The sequence below is a fragment of the Panulirus ornatus genome, chromosome 32 (genome assembly GCF_036320965.1).
Source record: "Panulirus ornatus isolate Po-2019 chromosome 32, ASM3632096v1, whole genome shotgun sequence".
NCBI classification, from domain to species: domain Eukaryota; kingdom Metazoa; phylum Arthropoda; class Malacostraca; order Decapoda; family Palinuridae; genus Panulirus; species Panulirus ornatus.
In genome coordinates this window covers 4,321,516-4,341,515 of record NC_092255.1, presented here as the reverse complement: position 1 = coordinate 4,341,515, position 20,000 = coordinate 4,321,516, and the positions used below count along the sequence as shown (strand labels likewise).

Genomic DNA, 20,000 nt, shown 5'->3' with positions numbered 1-20,000 from the left:
CTCACACTGCTGCGATCTCTCTCTCTCTCTCTCCCTCCCCCTCCCTTCCCCTCCCCCCACTAACCCCTCCCCTCCCCCCTCCCCTCCTAACACCCACCACCCCTCCCCCTCCCCCTCCTCCTCCCCCCCTCCCCAGAAACTCCTGCCGGACTCTGCCTCGCAGATGGAGAGTTCGTGGGTGTCCTGTGGTGGTGGAGGGGGAGGAGGGGAAGGGGGGGTTTGTGGTGGAGGGGGGGAAATGGATGATGCAGAGTTGGAGGGGGGAGGGATAGAGGGGAGGGGGGAGGGGAAGGAGGGATAGAGGGGAGGGGAAGGAGGGTTAGAGGGGAGGGGGAGGGACTTGCATGACTCTTCCCAGTTTCGCACCCCCTCCCCCACAGCTGCGCCCCCTCCCCCCCTGCCCCTCCCCCTCCTTCCCTACATTCTACCATCGTTAACATTTCTGTTTTGTTTGTCGTCGTGGTTTGTTGTGGTCGTGGTTTGTCGTCGTCGTGGTTTGTTGTGGTCGTGGTTTGTCGTCGTTGTGGTCGTCGTTTGTTGTGGTCGTGGTTTGTCGTCGTTGTGGTCGTGGTTTGTTATGGTCGTGGTCGTGGTTTGTCGTCGTTGTGGTCGTGGTTTGCCGTCGTGGTCGTGGTTTGTCGTCGTTGTCGTGGTTTGCCGTCGTGGTTTGTCGTCGTGGTCGTGGTTTATGGTCGTTGTGGTCGTGGTTTGCCGTCGTGGTCGTGGTTTGTGGTCGTTGTGGTTGTCGTTGTGGTCGTGGTTTGCCGTCGTGGTCGTGGTTTGTCGTTGTGGTCGTGGTTTGTGGTCGTTGTGGTCGTGGTTTGTCGTCGTGGTCGTGGTTTGTGGTCGTTGTGGTCGTGGTTTGCCGTCGTGGTCGTGGTTTGTGGTCGTGTAGTTTTGGGTTGTTGTGTTTGTTGGTGTTTGTACTAGTATGTGTACTATGTGACTACCACTACCACTACTACTACCACTACTACTACTACTACTACCACTACTACCACTACTACCACTACCACTACTACTACTACTACTACCACTACCACTACTACTATACCACTACCACTACTACTACCACTACTACCACTACCACTACTACTATACCACTACCACTACTACTACTACTACTACCACTACTACTACTACTATACCACTACCACTACTACTACTACCACTACCACTACTACTATACCACTACCACTACTACTACTACCACTACCACTACTACTATACCACTACCACTACTACTACCACTACTACCACTACCACTACTACTATACCACTACCACTACTACTACTACTACTACTACCACTACTACTATACCACTACCACTACTACTACTACCACTACCACTACTACTATACCACTACCACTACTACTACTATACCACTACTACTACTACCACTACTACTACTACTACTACCACTACTACCACTACTACCACTACTACTATACCACTACCACTACTACTACTACTACCACTACTACTACTACTACCACTACTACCACTACTACTATACCACTACCACTACTACTACTACTACCACTACTACCACTACTACTATACCACTACCACTACTACTACTACTACCACTACTACTACTACCACCAACACTACCACTATTACTGGTAGTAGTGGTAGTTTGGCTCATACACTGTTACGATCGTTTGAGCTTCTGGGGCGGTAGTTTGACTGCCCCCCCCACCCCTTCACCCCCTCATAGACAGATGGCTGACCCCCTCCTCGTACACACACACACACACTAGGTTATTAAACGAAACCCCCTTTTCCCATCATACACTCTCTCTCTCTCTCTCTCTCTCTCTCTCTCTCTCTCTCTCTCTCTCTCTCTCTCTCTCTCTCTCTCTCTATCTATCTATCTATCTATCTATCTATCTCTCTCTCTCTCTCTCTCTCTCTCTCTCTCTCTCTCTCTCTCTCTCTCTCTCTCTCTCTCTCTCTCTCTCTCTGTCTATCTATCTATCTATCTATCTATATATCTATCTATCTATCTATCTCTCTCTCTCTCTCTCTCTCTCTCTCTCTCTCTCTCTCTCTCTCTCTCTCTCTCTGTCTATCTCTCTCTCTCTCTCTCTCTCTCTCTCTCTCTCTCTCTCTCTCTCTCTCTCTCTCTCTCTCTCTCTCTCTGTCTATCTATCTATCTCTCTCTCTCTCTCTCTCTCTCTCTCTCTCTCTCTCTCTCTCTCTCTCTCTCTCTCTCTCTCTCTGCCTGCTCCCCCACAGCTAACAGAGACGTTTAGCTGGTTGGTCGGCCGGGCTATCATCAACTGATCCTCCAAACGTGGCAATTTTCATGCCCCCAGGGGGAAGGGGGGGGGGGGGGGGGGGGAGGGAGGGGGGAGGTGAGGGGGAGGGCAGGGGCGGCGCCTGTTTCCTTGAGGGAGGGGAGGGAGGAGGGGAAGGGAGGGAGGGGGGGATGATGATGATGGAGGGAGGGAGGGAGGGAGGGAGGGAGAGGGGTAAAAGTCTGCGTTGCGTGCGTGCGTGCGTGCGTGCGTGCGCGCGCGCGCGAGGCGGAATGCGCCCCGGTGGTGGTGGCCACCGCCTCCCCTCTCCCCCCCTCCCCTCTCTCTCCCCTCTCCCCCTACCTCCCCTCTCCTCCCCTCCCCCTTCTACCCTCGCCTGTGCAGTCATGCTCATTGTGAAGTCAAACCTGCGTGTGGGGGGGGGGGAAGGGGGGGTGGGGGTATGGTCCGTTGCTGATGGTCCGTGAGTGTGTGTGGGGGGAAGGGGGGGATATGGTCCGTGAGTGTGTGTGTGGGGGGGGTTGGGTATGGTCCGTTGCAGATGGTCCGTGAGTGTGTATGTGTGGGGGGGTTGGGTATGGTCCGTTGCTGATGGTCCGTGAGTGTGTGTTGGGGGGGCGGGGGTATGGTCCGTTGCTGATGGTCCGTGAGTGTGTGTGTGGGGGGGTTGGGTATGGTCCATTCCTGATGGTCCGTGAGTGAGTGTGTGTGTGTGTGTGTGTGTGTAGGTGGACCATAGTATTGGACCCTGTGGGGTTGGTGGTGGACCATAGTATATCGAACCACATCCTAAGATGGACCACAGTAATGGTCCATGTGTGTCGAAGGTCCATAGTATTGGACCAGAGGTGTTGATGGTCCATAGGTGTTTATGGACCACAGTATTGGACCATAGGTGTTGATGGACCACAGTAATGGTCCATGGGTGTAGAAGGTCCATAACCAGAGGTGTTGATGGTCCATAGGTGTTTATGGACCAAAGCATTGGACCATAGGTGTTGATGGACCACAGTAGTGGTCCATGGGTGTCGAAGGTCCATAGTATTGGACCAGAGGTCTTGATGGTCCATAGGTGTTTATGGACCACAGTATTGGACCATGGGTGTTGGTGGACCACAGTCATGGTCCATGGATGCTAGTGGCCCGTGTGTGTGTGTGTGGTTCGTGGACCAAATATAACTTCCCCAAAAATCTTATAATTTTCGAGGACTGGGTCCACAAAAGGCTCAGTCATCTGTGCCCGGCGCTCCCCTCCTGAGGCGGGAAATGGGGAAACAGTTATTAAACAAAGAGAACAAGTGTTCTTCTCATATGACAGGTGTTCTACGCCGCCACACTTCGTTCTGTTGTCACACGGTAAACTTACATGACATACACGTTGTGTTGTGGAGAGCTTACAGCATTATTCTCTGGCCTCCAAACTCCCACACTGACCTCCAGGCCTTCATACTGGCCTCCAGACCCCTCACACTGACCTCCAGACCCCTCACACTGGCCTCCAGACCCCTCACACTGGCCTCCAGACCCCTCACACTGGCCTCCAGACCCTCACACTGGCCTCCAGACCCTCACACTGGCCTCCAGACCCCTAACACGCCTCCAGACCCCTCACACTGGCCTCCAGACCCCTCACACTGGCCTCCAGACCCTCACACTTGCCTCCAGACCCCCAACAATGGCCTCCAAACCCCTTCACACTGGCCTCCAGACCCCTCACACTGGCCTCCAGACCCCTAACAATGGCCTCCAAACCCCTTCACACTGGCCTCCAGACCCCCACACTGGCCTCCAGACCCCTCACACTGGCCTCCAGACCTTCACACTGGCCTCCAGACCCCTCACACTGGCCTCCAGACCCCTCACACTGGCCTCCAGACCCTCACACTGGCCTCCAGACCCCTAACAATGGCCTCCTAACCCCTTCACACTGGCCTCCAGACCCCCACACTGGCCTCCAGACCCCTCACACTGGCCTCCAGACCTTCACACTGGCCTCCAGACCCTCACACTGGCCTCCAGACCCCTCGCACTGGCCTCCAGACCCCTCACACTGGCCTCCAGACCCCTCACACTGGCCTCCAGACCCTTTGCTTATTTCCATCTCGTGAATTTTTTACGGCCTTTTTTACGATGCAAGAGACTTCTTTGTTGTTGATAATTACTTCATCCTCCACCTCCGCCACCTCCACCACCTCCACCTACACCTCCTCCGCCACCACCACCTCCACCACTTCCTCCAACACTTCTCCACCATCACCACCACTTCTTCTTCCAACACTTCTCCACCACCACCACCACCACTTCTTCTTCCAACACTTCTCCACCACCAGCACCACTTCTTCCGACACATCTCCACCACCACCACCACTTCTTCCAAGACTTCTCCACCACCACTACTTCTTCCAACACTTCTCCACCACCAGCACCACTTCTTCCGACACATCTCCACCACCAACACCACTTCTTCCAACACTTCTCCACCACCACCACCACCACCACCACCTCTTCCAACACTTCTCCACCACCACTACTTCTTCCAACACTTCTCCACCATCACTACTTTCTCCACCACTTCTTCCACCACCACCACTACCTCCACCACCACCACTACCACCACCACCACGTCATCCACCACTTCCTCCACCACTATTACGTCATCATCCATCACCAACACCACACTAGGGCACATGAGTAGTGTTGGTGGTGGTGGTCGTAGTAGTAGTAGTAGTAGTAGTGGTGGTGATAGTAGTGGTGGTAGTAGTAGTAGTGGTGGTGGGTGTAGTGGTGGTGATAGTAGTGGTGGTAGTAGTAGTAGTGGTGGTGGGTGTAGTGGTGGTGATAGTAGTGGTGGTAGTAGTGGTGGTGGTGGTGGTGAGGTGTGGTTGGAGGTAGCAGCACCAACAGTACGGCCCGGGGGGACCACCCCCATCTCCACCATCATCTCCACCATCATCTCCACCATCATCTCCACCACGTCCTCCTCCCACGTGACGTGCTAACGTCTTGCGTCTGTCGCCACGTCCGGACGACGTGGCGACGCCCTACGTTTGCGTCGACGTGTGGTGGTGGCCGTGCACGTCCCCCCCCCGTGAGAGAGGGGGGGAAGAGGGGGAGGGGGGAGGGGGATGGTCTTTGGGAATTCCTCCACGGACGGACGATGGTCCTCAGAAGACCACCCACCCCCCCCCACCCCTTCTCTGGGGGCGTCGCTCATACGGTATTCCCCCCTTTTATCAGGGACTTCACGTCTCAGGGGGTGTCCCTTATCTGGGGGTGTTGTTTATCAGGGGGGCCCCTCCCCTCACCTTATCAAGGCATCGCTTATCTAGGGTTAAGGGGCATCGCTTATCTAGGGTCAGAGGAGCATCGCTTATCTAGGGTCAGGGGGCATCGCTTATCTAGGGTCAGGGGGCATCGCTTATCTAGGGTCAGGGGTCATCGCTTATCTAGGGTTAAGGGGCATCGCTTATCTAGGGTCAGGGGTCATCGCTTATCTAGGGTTAAGGGAGCATCGCTTATCTAGGGTCAGGGGGGGCATCGCATATCGGGGGTGTCCCATATCAGTGGCATCTCTTATCAGAGGGTGTCCTTTCTCAGGGGGTATCGCTCATCAGGGGGTGTCCTTTCTCAGGGGGTATCGCTCATCAGGGTGTCCTTTCTCAGGGGGTATCGCTCATCAGGGTGTCCTTTCTCAGGGGGTATCGCTCATCAAGGGGTGTCCTTTCTCAGGGGGTATCGCTCATCAGGGTGTTCTTTCTCAGGGGGTATCGCTCATCAGGGGCGTGTCCTTTCTCAGGGGGTATCGCTCATCAGGGGGTGTCCTTTCTCAGGGGGTATCGCTTATCAGGGGTATGGCTTATTCAGGGCTGTCCCTTATCAGTGGCATCCGTTATCAGGGGCCTCGCTTATCTGTATACCCCGGAGAACGAATGTCTTATGAGGCAAACATCTGTTCTCATTTTCCCCCTCCCCCCTCTCCCCCCCCTCTCCCCCCCCCCCCTTATCTCTTGTGTTCCATCAAACCTCAAGATGAATCTCTGGGGGTGGTGGGTGGGGGGGGATCATTATTATTGCGCTTGTGTTAAGCATTGATCATTCTCTGGGGGGGGAGAGAGAGGGTGTGGTTGAAGAGGGGGGGTAGAGGGTGGTTGAAGAGGGGGGAGAGGGTGGTTGAAGGGGGGGAGGGGGTGTTTATTGCGCCTGTGTTAATAATTGATCATTGTCTGGGGGGTGAGAGAGAGGGTGTGGTTGAAGAGGGGGTGGAGAGGGTGGTTGAAGAGGGGGAGAGGGTGGTTGAAGGGGGGGAGGGGGTGTGTATTGCGCCTGTGTTAAGCATTGGTCATTGTCTGGGGGGTGAGAGAGAGGGTGTGGTTGAAGAGGGGGTGGAGAGGGTGGTTGAAGAGGGGGGGAAGAGGGTGGTTGAAGAGGGGGGGAAGAGGGTGGTTGAAGAGGGGGAGTTGAAGGGGAGGGGGTTAAGAATATGGTTTTACACGATTAGTTATCATTTATAACATGTTTATTTATCCGGGGGGAGGGGGAGGGGGTGTTAAAGAGAACACCCCCGGAAGAACACGTGTTCACGGTTTAACTTAACACCCCCCACTTCCTTCTTCCCCTCCCCCCCCCCACTTCCTTCTTCCCCTCCCCCCCACTTCCTTCTTCCCCTCCTCCCCCCACTAAAATCCCTGGGGGGGGGTTGTAGGTTGTGGGGGGGGTGTGTGGGTGGGGAGATGGAAGAGATGTAGAAAGCCAATGATTCAGATGGAGGGGGGGGATGGGTGGGGTCGTGTCACACACGTGCGTATATACGCAGGCGCTGGGTCACACACGTGCGTATATACGCAGGTGCTGGGTCACACACGTGCGTATACATACGCAGGCGCTAGGTCACACACGTGCGTATATATACGCAGGCGCTGGGTCACACACGTGTGTATATACGCAGGCGCTGGGTCACACACGTGCGTATATAGGCAGGCGCTGGGTCACACACGTGCGTATATACGCAGGTGCTGGGTCACACACGTGCGTATATATACGCAGGCGCTGGGTCACACACGTGCGTATATACGCAGGCGCTGGGTCACACACGTGCGTATATAGGCAGGCGCTGGGTCACACACGTGCGTATATACGCAGGCGCATCTGCGCTCCTGTAGGGCTGAGGGAGAAGGAGGCTGGGGGGCGCGCGGGGCGCCCTCTCAGACGCGCCCTTACAGCGCGCGGGGCGCAACACACACACACACACACACACACATACGCACACACATACGCACTCACTCCCTCTCAGCGTTTCAATTTATTGAAGCAGAGCAAACACTGGTATCGCCTCGCGCTCTTAGTACAACCCCGACCAAGACAAACTCATAAATCAAGGCGCACCAAGCACCCTCCTCATGACCGGGGCGCAGTGGTGATGCGCAGCGAGGGGAGAGGGTGAGGGGAGATGTTGTTGTTGATGGAGGAGGAGGAGGAGGTGAGGGTGGAGCTCTGCTCCTCACACCACTGGGTACAAAGTGGATAGCCCGCTCCACATCCATCACGGCACAAGTGGATGAGTGGGTGGGTGGATGTTGCTGTTCTTCCACCTCCTCCTCCTCCTCCTCCTCCTCCTCCTCCTCCTCTTCCTCCTCCTCTTCCTCCTCCTCCTCCTCCTCCTCCTCCTCCTCCTCCTCCTCCTCCTCTTCCTCCTCCTCCTCCTCTTCCTCCTCCTCCTCCTCCTCCTCCTCCTCCTCCTCTTCCTCCTCCTCCTCCTCCTCCTCCTCTTCCTCCTCCTCCTCCTCCTCCTCCTCCTCCTTAGCTACGGGGGATGAGGGGTGGGGGGGTGCTTTTTTTGAAGTCACAGTGAGGCAGGTGTACAGTGTACAGTTAGGCTGGTGTTTACTGTACAGTGAAGCACGTGTACATTGTACAGTGAGGAAGATGTACAGTGTACAGTGAGGCAGGTGTACAGTGTACAGCGAGGCAGGTGTACGTTGCAGTGAGGCAGGTGTACGTTGTACAGTGAGGCAGGTGTACATTGTACAGTGAGGCAGATGTACAGTGTTCAGTGAGGCAGGTTTACAGTGCACAGTGAGGAAGATGTACAGTGTACAGTGAGGCAGGTTTACAGTGTACAGTGAGGCAGGTGTACAGTGTACAGTGAGGCAGGTGTACAGTGTACATGGGTACAGTGCTACAGCGACGTAGGTGGGTGATAGGTGGACCCGAGTGGGGTCCAGGGACCCACAGGGCCCTCTTCTTGTCAGGAATGGAATAAGGAAGCAAAATGTCCTGGGTTCGAATCCTGGCTGTTGGAGGGTCGTATACCGTCGTGTTCAAGGGTCGTATACCGTCGTGCTCAAGGGTCGTATACCGTCGTGTTCAAGGGTCGTATACCGTCGTGTTCAAGGGTCGTATACCGTCGTGCTCAAGGGTCGTATACCGTCGTGCTCAAGGGTCGTATACCGTCATGCTCAAAGGGTCGTATACCGTCGTGTTCAAGGGTCGTATACCGTCGTTCTCAAGGGTCGTATACCGTCGTGGCTCAAGGGTCGTATACCGTCGTGCTCAAGGGTCGTATACCGTCGTGTTCAAGGGTCGTATACCGTCGTGCTCAAGGGTCGTATACCGTCGTGGCTCAAGGGTCGTGCACCGTCGTGCTCAAGGGTCGTATACCGTCGTGTGCTCAAGGGTCGTATACCGTCGTGTGCTCAAGGGTCGTATACCGTCGTGCTCAAGGGTCGTATACCGTCGTGCTCAAGGGTCGTGCACCGTCGTGTTCAAGGTTCGTATACCGTCGTGTTCAAGGGTCGTATACCGTCATGCTCAAAGGGTCGTATACCGTCGTGTTCAAGGGTCGTATACCGTCATGCTCAAAGGGTCGTATACCGTCGTGTTCAAGGGTCGTATACCGTCGTGCTCAAGAGTCGTATACCGTCGTGTGCTCAAGGGTCGTACGTCTTCCCCTGTGGTATCAGAATAACACACAAACACCCACGTCCTACACACACACACACACACACACACACACACACACACACACACACACACACACACACACACACACACACACACACACACACTTTACCTCCCCACCCCATTCGATCACCACCCCATTCATTCCCCATGATCTGTCGCCCCTCATTTAGGCGACGTAATGGCCCACCTGTGTGTGTGTGTGTGTGTGCGTGTGTGTCTGTGTGCTCAGAAAACTCGCCACGAGACGTGTGCAAACCTCGCGCATTTACATTGTAAACTGGCCTGTGTGTGTCGAGTGGTTAGTTCGCGCGATGGCCGCTGGCGGCGCTGTCCGCATGTAAACACACTGGGGCGGTTTTGTGAATGGGGGTCGTAGTGGTATCCATTGTGGTGGGGGGGGGGAGGGGATGGGGGGGTTGTCGCTCTTGTCGTAATGGTAGTGAGGAGAGAAGAGGGGAAAGGGGAGGGGTACGGTGGAATGGTGATGGGGTGTGTTGGAATGGTGATGTGGGGGGGGGGGGTGTTGAGTGGGGGGTGGGGTGGTTGGAATGGTGATGGGGATGTTGGAATGGTGATGTGGGGGGTGTTGGAATGGTGATGTGGGGGGTGTTGGAATGGTGATGGGGGGGTGTTGGAATGGTGATGGGGGTGTGTTGGAATGGTGATGTGGGGGGTGTGTTGGAATGGTGATGGGGGGTGTGTTGGAATGGTGATGGAGGGGGTGTTGGAATGGTGATGTGGGGGGTGTTGGAATGGTGATGGGGGGTGTGTTGGAATGGTGATGGGGGTGTTGGAATGGTGATGTGGGGGGTGTTGGAATGGTGATGTGGGGGGTGTTGGAATGGTGATGTGGGTGGTTTTAGAATGGTGATGGGATGGTGGAATGGTGATGGGTTGTTGGGATGGTGATGGGGTGGTGGAATGGTGATGGGGTGTTGGTATGGTGATGGGATGGTGGAATGGTGATGGTGTGTTAGGATGGTGGAATGGTGATGGGACGTTTGAATGGTGTTGGGGTGGTGGAATGGGGATGGGATGGTGGAAAGGTGATAGGACGTTTGAATGGTGATGGGGTGGTGGAATGGTGATGGGGACGGTAGAATGGTGATAGGACATTTGAATGGTGATGGGGCGGTGGAATGGGGATGGGATGGTGGAATGGTGATGGGACGTTTGATTGGTGATGGGGCGGTGGAATGGGGGATGGGATGGCTCCTCCCCACCCACCACTCCCTCCGGCCTATCAGCCAACAGAATCATAGCTACGAAGAAATTCTATAGCTGGGGTATACTGCCATGGGAATTCTATAGCTGGGGTATACTGCCATGGGAATTCTATAGCTGGGGTATACTGCCATGGGAATTCTATATCTGGGGTATACTGCCATGGGAATTCTATAGCTGGGGTATACTGCCATGGGAGTTCTATAGCTGGGGTATACTGCCATGGGAATTCTATAGCTGGGGTATACTGCCATGGGAATTCTATAGCTGGGGTATACTGCCATGGGAATTCTATAGCTGGGGTATACTGCCATGGGAATTCTATAGCTGGGGTATACTGCCATGGGAATTCTATATCTGGGGTATACTGCCATGGGAATTCTATAGCTGGGGTATACTGCCATGGGAGTTCTATAGCTGGGGTATACTGCCATGGGAATTCTATAGCTGGGGTATACTGCCATGGGAATTCTATAGCTGGGGTATACTGCCATGGGAATTCTATATCTGGGGTATACTGCCATGGGAATTCTATAGCTGGGGTATACTGCCATGGGAGTTCTATTGCTGGGGTATACTGCCATGGGAATTCTATGGGAAAGAACGCATGGAGAGCATTCTCGTACCACCTCAGGTTCTGCTTATACGAGAAAGAGGGACTTTAGTCCCTAATCACTTCAGAAATAGAGGCGAAATACATGGAAATTCTACCCCAATTCTTGAACTGGAATTATCTATTGATAATTGATGATAAAACACTCCTCGTGCCGTTTTCTATGCGTACTAATCATCCCTGGCTCTGAGAACGCATTGTGGGAGTTTGGTGGTTTAAGCGTTCATTGATCCCAAAAGAGAAGGATTGAACCCATTTGGGATGGCTGTGTGTGAGTTCCCTAACTTCGTCTGGGATTCGAACCTGGGCCCCCGTGTGCTTCCGTGGCTTTCAACGGTGACCACTGTGCCACGGTGTGTGTGTATATATATATATATATATATATATATATATATATATATATATATATATATATTCCTATGAGTCCACGGGGAAAATGAAACACGAAAAGTTCCCAAGTGCACTTTCGTATAATAATCACATCATCATCAGGGGAGACACAAGAGAGACATATAACAGTCAGTTGATATACAACGAAGAGACGTAGCTAGGACGCCATTTGGTAAATATGTGATTGTCCAAAACATGTTTTGGACAATTACATAGCGCAAGGAAACAGACGAAAGAAATGGCCCCCCCCCCATACACATGTACATACACACGTCCACACACGCAAATATACATACCTACACAGCTTTCCATGGTTTACCCCAGACACTTCACATGCCTTGATTCAATCCACTGACAGCACGTCAACCCCTGTATACCACATCGCTCCAATTCACTCTATTCCTTGCCCTCCTTTCACCCTCCTGCATATTCAGGCCCCGATCACACAAAATCTTTTTCACTCCATCTTTCCACCTCCAATTTGGTCTCCCTCTTCTCCTCGTTCCCTCCACCTCCGACACATATATCCTCTTGGTCAATCTTTTCTCACTCATTCTCTCCATGTGCCCAAACCATTTCAAAACACCCTCTTCTGCTCTCTCAACCACGCTCTTTTTATTTCCACACATCTCTCTTACCCTTACGTTACTTACTCGATCAAACCACCTCACACCACACATTGTCCTTAAACATCTCATTTCCAGCACATCCATCCTCCTGCGCACAACTCTATCCATAGCCCACGCCTCGCAACCATACAACATTGTTGGAACCACTATTCCTTCAAACATACCCATTTTTGCTTTCCGAGATAATGTTCTCGACTTCCACACATTTTTCAAGGCTCCCAAAATTTTTGCCCCCTCCCCCACCCTATGATCCACTTCCGCTTCCATGGTTCCATCCGCTGACAGATCCACTCCCAGATATCTAAAACACTTCACTTCCTCCAGTTTTTCTCCATTCAAACTCACCTCCCAATTGACTTGACCCTCAACCCTACTGTACCTAATAACCTTGCTCTTATTCACATTTACTCTTAACTTTCTTCTTCCACACACTTTACCAAACTCAGTCACCAGCTTCTGCAGTTTCTCACATGAATCAGCCACCAGCGTTGTATCATCAGCGAACAACAACTGACTCACTTCCCAAGCTCTCTCATCCCCAACAGACTTCATACTTGCCCCTCTTTCCAGGACTCTTGCATTTACCTCCCTAACAACCCCATCCATAAACAAATTAAACAACCATGGAGACATCACACACCCCTGCCGCAAACCTACATTCACTGAGAACCAATCACTTTCCTCTCTTCCTACACGTACACATGCCTTACATCCTCGATAAAAACTTTTCACTGCTTCTAACAACTTGCCTCCCACACCATATATTCTTAATACCTTCCACAGAGCATCTCTATCAACTCTATCATATGCCTTCTCCAGATCCATAAATGCTACATACAAATCCATTTGCTTTTCTAAGTATTTCTCACATACATTCTTCAAAGCAAACACCTGATCCACACATCCTCTACCACTTCTGAAACCGCACTGCTCTTCCCCAATCTGATGCTCTGTACATGCCTTCACCCTCTCAATCAATACCCTCCCATATAATTTACCAGGAATACTCAACAAACTTATACCTCTGTAATTTGAGCACTCACTCTTATCCCCTTTGCCTTTGTACAATGGCACTATGCACGCATTCCGCCAATCCTCAGGCACCTCACCATGAGTCATACATACATTAAATAACCTTACCAACCAGTCAACAATACAGTCACCCCCTTTTTTAATAAATTCCACTGCAATACCATCCAAACCTGCTGCCTTGCCGGCTTTCATCTTCCGCAAAGCTTTTACTACCTCTTCTCTGTTTACCAAATCATTTTCCCTAACCCTCTCACTTTGCACACCACCTCGACCAAAACACCCTATATCTGCCACTCTGTCATCAGACACATTCAACAAACCTTCAAAATACTCATTCCATCTCCTTCTCACATCACCACTACTTGTTATCACCTCCCCATTTACGCCCTTCACTGAAGTTCCCATTTGCTCCCTTGTCTTACGCACCCTATTTACCTCCTTCCAGAACATCTTTTTATTCTCCCTAAAATTTACCGATAGTCTCTCACCCCAACTCTCATTTGCCCTTTTTTTTACTTCTTGCACCTTTCTCTTGACCTCCTGTCTCTTTCTTTTATACTTCTCCCACTCAATTGCATTTTTTCCCTGCAAAAATCGTCCAAATGCCTCTCTCTTCTCTTTCACTAATACTCTTACTTCTTCATCCCACCACTCACTACCCTTTCTAAACAGCCCACCTCCCACTCTTCTCATGCCACAAGCATCTTTTGCGCAATCCATCACTGATTCCCTAAATACATCCCATTCCTCCCCCACTCCCCTTACTTCCATTGTTCTCACCTTTTTCCATTCTGTACACAGTCTCTCCTGGTACTTCCCCACACAGGTCTCCTTCCCAAGCTCACTTACTCTCACCACCTTCTTCACCCCAACATATATATATATATATATATATATATATATATATATAATATGTGGAGGAAGCCGAGAGGAAGGGAGGTCGAGGGGGGAAAAGGGGGAGATACGGGAGGGGAATGAGGAGGAAGGAGGAGCAGGGGGAAGGGGGTGGGATGAGGAGGAGGAGAAGGGGAAGGGGAAGAAGGGGGTTAGAGAGAGAGAGAGAGAGAGAGAGAGAGAGAGAGAGAGAGAGAGAGAGAGAGAGAGAGAGAGAGAGAGAGAGGTGGCCTGTGCCAATATCGCGAGGTCCACACATGTGGGTGTGTGTTCTGTGTATTTTCAATCGCGTCTTGTTTGTTTGGTCTCCTGCTGGAGGGAGAGGGGGGGGGTCAGGGAGGGGAGGGGGTGGGTGTATACATCTACCCCCCTCCCCCTCCCCTCCCCTCCCCTCCACCACAGCTGGCGGTGGTCGAGGACGACCCCCTCCCTCCCTCCCTTCGTAAACTTCCGTTGCTCTTTGATCCGAAGGTTGACCTCCACCTGCTGCTGTTGCTCTTCGAGGATGACTGACCCCCCACTCCCCCTCCCACCACCCCCGCGTCATGGTGGTTCGAGGTTGACCTCCAAGTAATAAGGTTCGAGGATAACCTCCAAGTGATAAGGTTCGAGGATGACCCTCCACGTCATGGGGTTCGAGGTTGACCTCCCACGTCATGTGGTTCGAGGTTGACCTCCACGTCATGGGGTTCGAGGATGACCCTCCACGTCATGAGGTTCGAGGATGACCTCCACGTCATGGGGTTCGAGGATGACCCTCCACGTTATGGGGTTCGAGGTTGACCTCCACGTCATGGGGTTCGAGGTTGACCTCCACGTCATGGGGTTCGAGGATGACCTCCCACGTCATGTGGTTCGAGGATGACCCCCACGTCATGGGGTTCGAGGTTGACCTTCACGTCATGGGGTTCGAGGTTGACCTTCACGTCATGGGGTTCGAGGTTGACCTCCAAGTAATAAGGTTCGAGGATAACCTCCAAGTGATAAGGTTCGAGGATGACCCTCCACGTCATGGGGTTCGAGGATGACCCCCACGTCATGGGGTTCGAGGTTGACCTCCACGTCATGGGGTTCGAGGTTGACCTCCCACGTAATGGGGTTCGAAGATGACCCCCACGTCATGGGGTTCGAGGTTGACCTCCACGTCATGGGGTTCGAGGTTGACCCCCACGTTATGAGGTTCGAGGATGACCTCCACGTCATGGTGTTCGAGGTTGACCTCCACGTCATGGGGTTCGAGGATGACCTCCACATCATGGGGTTCGAGGTTGACCCCCACGTCATGGGGTTCGAGGTTGACCTCCAAGTAATAAGGTTCGAGGATGACCCTCCACGTCATGGGGTTCGAGGTTGACCTCCACGTACTGATGCTCGAGGATGACCTCCACCAACAGCTGCTTGAGGATGACTGCTGGAGACGTTGCTTCTGTCTTGTGGTGGAGATGGTTGAGGTCGTGTTGGAGATGTTGGAGACTGGTGGGGGATGGAGGCCGGCTAGTGATAATGTTAATGATGGAGATGGTGATGGTGACCATAGTGATGGTGATGGGGTGATGGTGACCAGAGTGATGGTGACCATAGTGATGGTGATGACCATAGTGATGGTGATGACCATAGTGATGGTGACCATAGTGATGGTGATGACCATAGTGATGGTGATGACCATAGTGATGGTGATGACCATAGTGATGGTGATGACCATAGTGATGGTGACCATAGTGATGGTGATGACCATAGTGATGGTGACCATAGTGATGGTGATGACCATAGTGATGGTGATGACCATAGTGATGGTGACCATAGTGATGGTGATGACCATAGTGATGGTGATGACCATAGTGATGGTGATGACCATAGTGATGGTGATGACCATAGTGATGGTGATGACCATAGTGATGGTGATGACCATAGTGATGGTGATGACCATAGTGATGGTGATGACCATAGTGATGGTGATGACCATAGTGATGGTGATGACCATAGTGATGGTGATGACCATAGTGATGGTGATGACCATAGTGATGGTGATGACCATAGTGATGGTGATGACCATAGTGATGGTGACCATAGTGATGGTGATGACCATAGTGATGGTGACCATAGTGATGGTGATGACCATAGTGATGGTGATGACCATAGTGATGGTGACCATAGTGATGGTGATGACCATAGTGATGGTGATGACCATAGTGATGGTGATGACCATAGTGATGGTGATGACCATAGTGATGGTGATGGTGACCATAGTGATGGTGATGACCATAGTGAGGGTTCGAACCGCTGCTCAGAAAGAGTGAGCGAGGAGGCTGGAGAGGGGAGGGGAGGGGAGGGGGTCCAGGTGCTGGGGGAGGGAGGGAGGGAGGGAGGGGGTAACCCCCCCACCCCCCACCGACGCACCAGCTGTCGGATGTAAACAAACACAGCTGACTGTTAACGCGCCCCCCCCCCCCCTCGACCTGCTCATGTGTGTGTATGTGTGTGTGTGTGTGTGTGTGTATGTGTGTGTGTGTGTGTGTGTGTGTGTGTGTGTGTGTGTGTGTGTGTGTGTGTGTTTATCTAATGAGGATAAACAAGACGTGGTTGTTTATTGAATTATAAGTGTGGTGTGTTTGTGTCAGGCTGACCCGACCTATTGCCTATGCCAGAAGAGCATCATGTGGGGGAGGGGGGATGTTTTGGAGGGTGGGGGGGTGTTGGAGTTTTCGTGGAGTTTGGGTTTTGGAGGGTAGGGGGGGGTGGTGGAGTTTGGGTTTTGGAGGTTGGGGGTGGAGTTTGGGTTTTGGAGGGTGGGGGGTGGAGTTTGGGTTTTGGAGGGTGGGGGGGGATGTTGGAGTTTTCGTGGAGTTTGGGTTTTGGAGGGTGGGGGGGGATGTTGGAGTTTTCGTGGAGTTTGGGTTTTGGAGGGTGGGGGGGTGGTGGAGTTTTCGTGGAGTTTGGGTTTTGGAGGGTGGGGGGTGGAGTTTGGGTTTTGGAGGGTGGAGGGTTGTTTTTGGAGTGGTTAATGGGGTGGTTTTGGAGGGGTTAGGGGTGTTTATGGAGTGGTTAAAGGGGTGGTTTTGGAGCGGTTCAGGGATGTTTGTAAAAGGGTTAAAGGGGTGGTTTTGGAGGGGTTAGGGCTGTTTTTAGAGGAGTTAAAGGGGTGGTTTTGAAGGGTCCTTGAAGTCTATTTCGGTCGTACGACGTCTTCCAAAGTTACTCACAGTCAACCACAGTTAAATATATTATAGACAACTATATATATATATATATATATATATATATATATATATATATATATATATATATATATATATATATATATATATATATATATACATACAGTAAACTGCTCTTTCGTTAATATAGAGGCAAAAATATGAGCCATTTTTCCTTTAACTCAGTTAATGGAAATCCTCCATTTTCCATTGGTGGGTTTGCCCTTTTTCACAACGTAGTTTTTTAATGAGCGAATCATCAAACCAGCCATTCGTAATGGTCACTTGTTATCTCCCCCCCCTTTCCCCCAATTCCCAATGGTCACATGTCACCGGTTTCATAACCGGTTGTGGTTATATAACCCTTCATAACCGGTTGTGGTTATATAACCCTTCATAACCGGTTGTGGTTATATAACCCTTCATAACCGGTTGTGGTTATATAACCCTTCATAACCGGTTGTGGTTATATAACCCTTCATAACCGGTTGTGGTTATATAACCCTTCATAACCGGTTGTAGATGACTGGCCCTTCATAACCCCGTGTGGTTACGAGGCTTTCCCACTCGTTGAGGAACAGAAGGCCTGTTCCCCCTTCCGTTGTCGACGTAACAGGTAATTCACCTGGCCCGCTGGGGGAAGGGGGGGTGGAAAATGGGGGAGGAGGGGTTGCCCTCTAACCATATGATGGGGGAGGGGGGTGTGAGGAGGGGGGTTGTTGCCCCTCTAACCCCCCCTCCTCCTCCTCCTCCTTCATCTCCCCTCCCCCTCTGACGTAAGGTCTGGGGGAGGGGAGTCGGGCTAGGGGGCATGGAAGGGGGGTTTGGTTGGTAGGGGTTAAGGGAGAAGGGGTTGGGGGTAAGGGGGGGTTTGGAGGGGCTGTGGTCTTTCCCCCCGGGGCGCTGGCTCGCAGGTAGAACTTTCTCTTCTGGTTATAATACGTGTGTGTGTGTGTGTGTGTGTGTGTGTCGTGGGACAGGGGTTGTGGTGTGAGGGGGGGTTGAGGGGTTAAGGTGAGGTGTGCCCCCCCCCATGTTGTACAGTTGTGTGTGGGGGGGGGGGACGGAAAGGAAGGGAGGGAGGGGAGTTGGAGATGGTCACTGGGGAGGGGGAGAGAGAGGGAGAGGTTGGAGGGTTGGGGTTGGAGGGGTGAGGTGGGGTTGTGTGTGTGGGGGGGGGGGGGTTAGTTACCTGGGATGTGTACGTCTCAGGGAATATTGGCCATAGTGGCAGACTCAAGTGTACTGGAAAGGTGTACACTACACTTCCCCCCCCCCCCCACACTCTCTCTCTCTCTCTCTCTCTCTCTCTCTCTCTCTCTCTCTCTCTCTCTCTCTCTCTCTCTCTCTATCTATCTATCTATCTATCTATCTATCTATCTCTGTGTGGCCTGCCCAAACTGGTATATAGAGGGTAATTACCAATATATATATATATATATATATTATATATATATATATATATATATATATATATATATATATATATATATATATATATATATATATATTTCCCTCCCCCCCGCCCCCCCCCCCCCCCACCCCTTCCCACAGCACCGGTGTGAAGAAATTGCGAAGAGAAAACGAGGTGTTGGCAACACTCCCCCCCTCCCTTCCCCCCCCCCCTCTAATGTGAAATTACAATTATGTTTTAATTAAATCGTAAATGACTTCATTACTGAAGTACTCATTAAAGGGAAAATTTGCCCCAAAGGTTTTATGTTAATTGAAGTTTTTAATTATTTCGTATGAGGCAGCGTAACATGTATCAGTACAGCTTAATTAGGTAGTTTATATATATATATATATATATATATATATATATATATATATATATATATATATATATATATATATATATATATGTATGTATATTTTTGTAAGTTTTTTATCCAACCGTTGTATATTTTTTGTAAGTTTTATGTACAAGTTGTGTTTCTTTCTCTTGATTCGACGTTGTATATTTCATTCTATATTGACAAGTTGTATTTTTACATGTATTTTTATTTTATAAGTTGTATCTTTCAGTTCACTTTCAAGTTCTATTCGTTAATTACAAGTGTATTTTTCTGTTTACAGGTTGTGTTTTCATTTTATTTACAAATTGTATTTTTTTCTATTTACAATGTATATTTTTCCCTGTGTCATGTGGTTGAGAGAGCAGAAGAGGGTGTTTTGAAATGGTTTGGTCACATGGAGAGAATGAGTGAGGAAAGATTGACCAAGAGGATATATGTGTCGGAGGTGGAGGGAACGAGGAGAAGTGGGAGACCAAATTGGAGGTGGAAAGATGGAGTGAAAAAGATTTTGTGTGATCGGGGCCTGAACATGCAGGAGGGTGAAAGGCGTGCAAGGAATAGAGTGAATTGGAACGATTTGCTATACCGTGGTCGACGTGCTGTCAATGGATTGAAACAGGGCGTGTGAAGCGTCTGGGGTAAACCATGGAAAGTTCTGTGGGGCCTGGATGTGGAAAGGGAGCTGTGGTTTCGGTGCATTATTACATGACAGCTAGAGACTGAGTGTGAACGAATGTAGCCTTTGTTGACTTTTCTTAGCGCTACCTCGCGCACATTCAGGGGGAGGGGATGTTATTTCATGTGTGGCGAGGTGGCGATGGGAATTAATAAAGGCAGACAGTATGAATTATGTACATGTGTATATATGTATATGTCTGTGTGTGTATATATATGTATACGTTGAGATGTATAGGTATGTATATGTGCTGTGTGTGGACGTGTATGTATATACATGTGTATGTGGGTGGGTTGGTGGGCCATTCTTTCGTCTGTTTCCAT

At 51.2% G+C, this 20,000-nt stretch overlaps 1 long non-coding RNA gene across 1 annotated transcript in view; it reads left to right on the top strand.

The window, feature by feature from the left end:
* The window catches only part of LOC139758998 (uncharacterized), a 222,825-nt gene that overhangs the window by 199,687 nt on the left and 3,138 nt on the right, over positions 1 to 20,000 (top strand). The window lies entirely within an intron of this gene.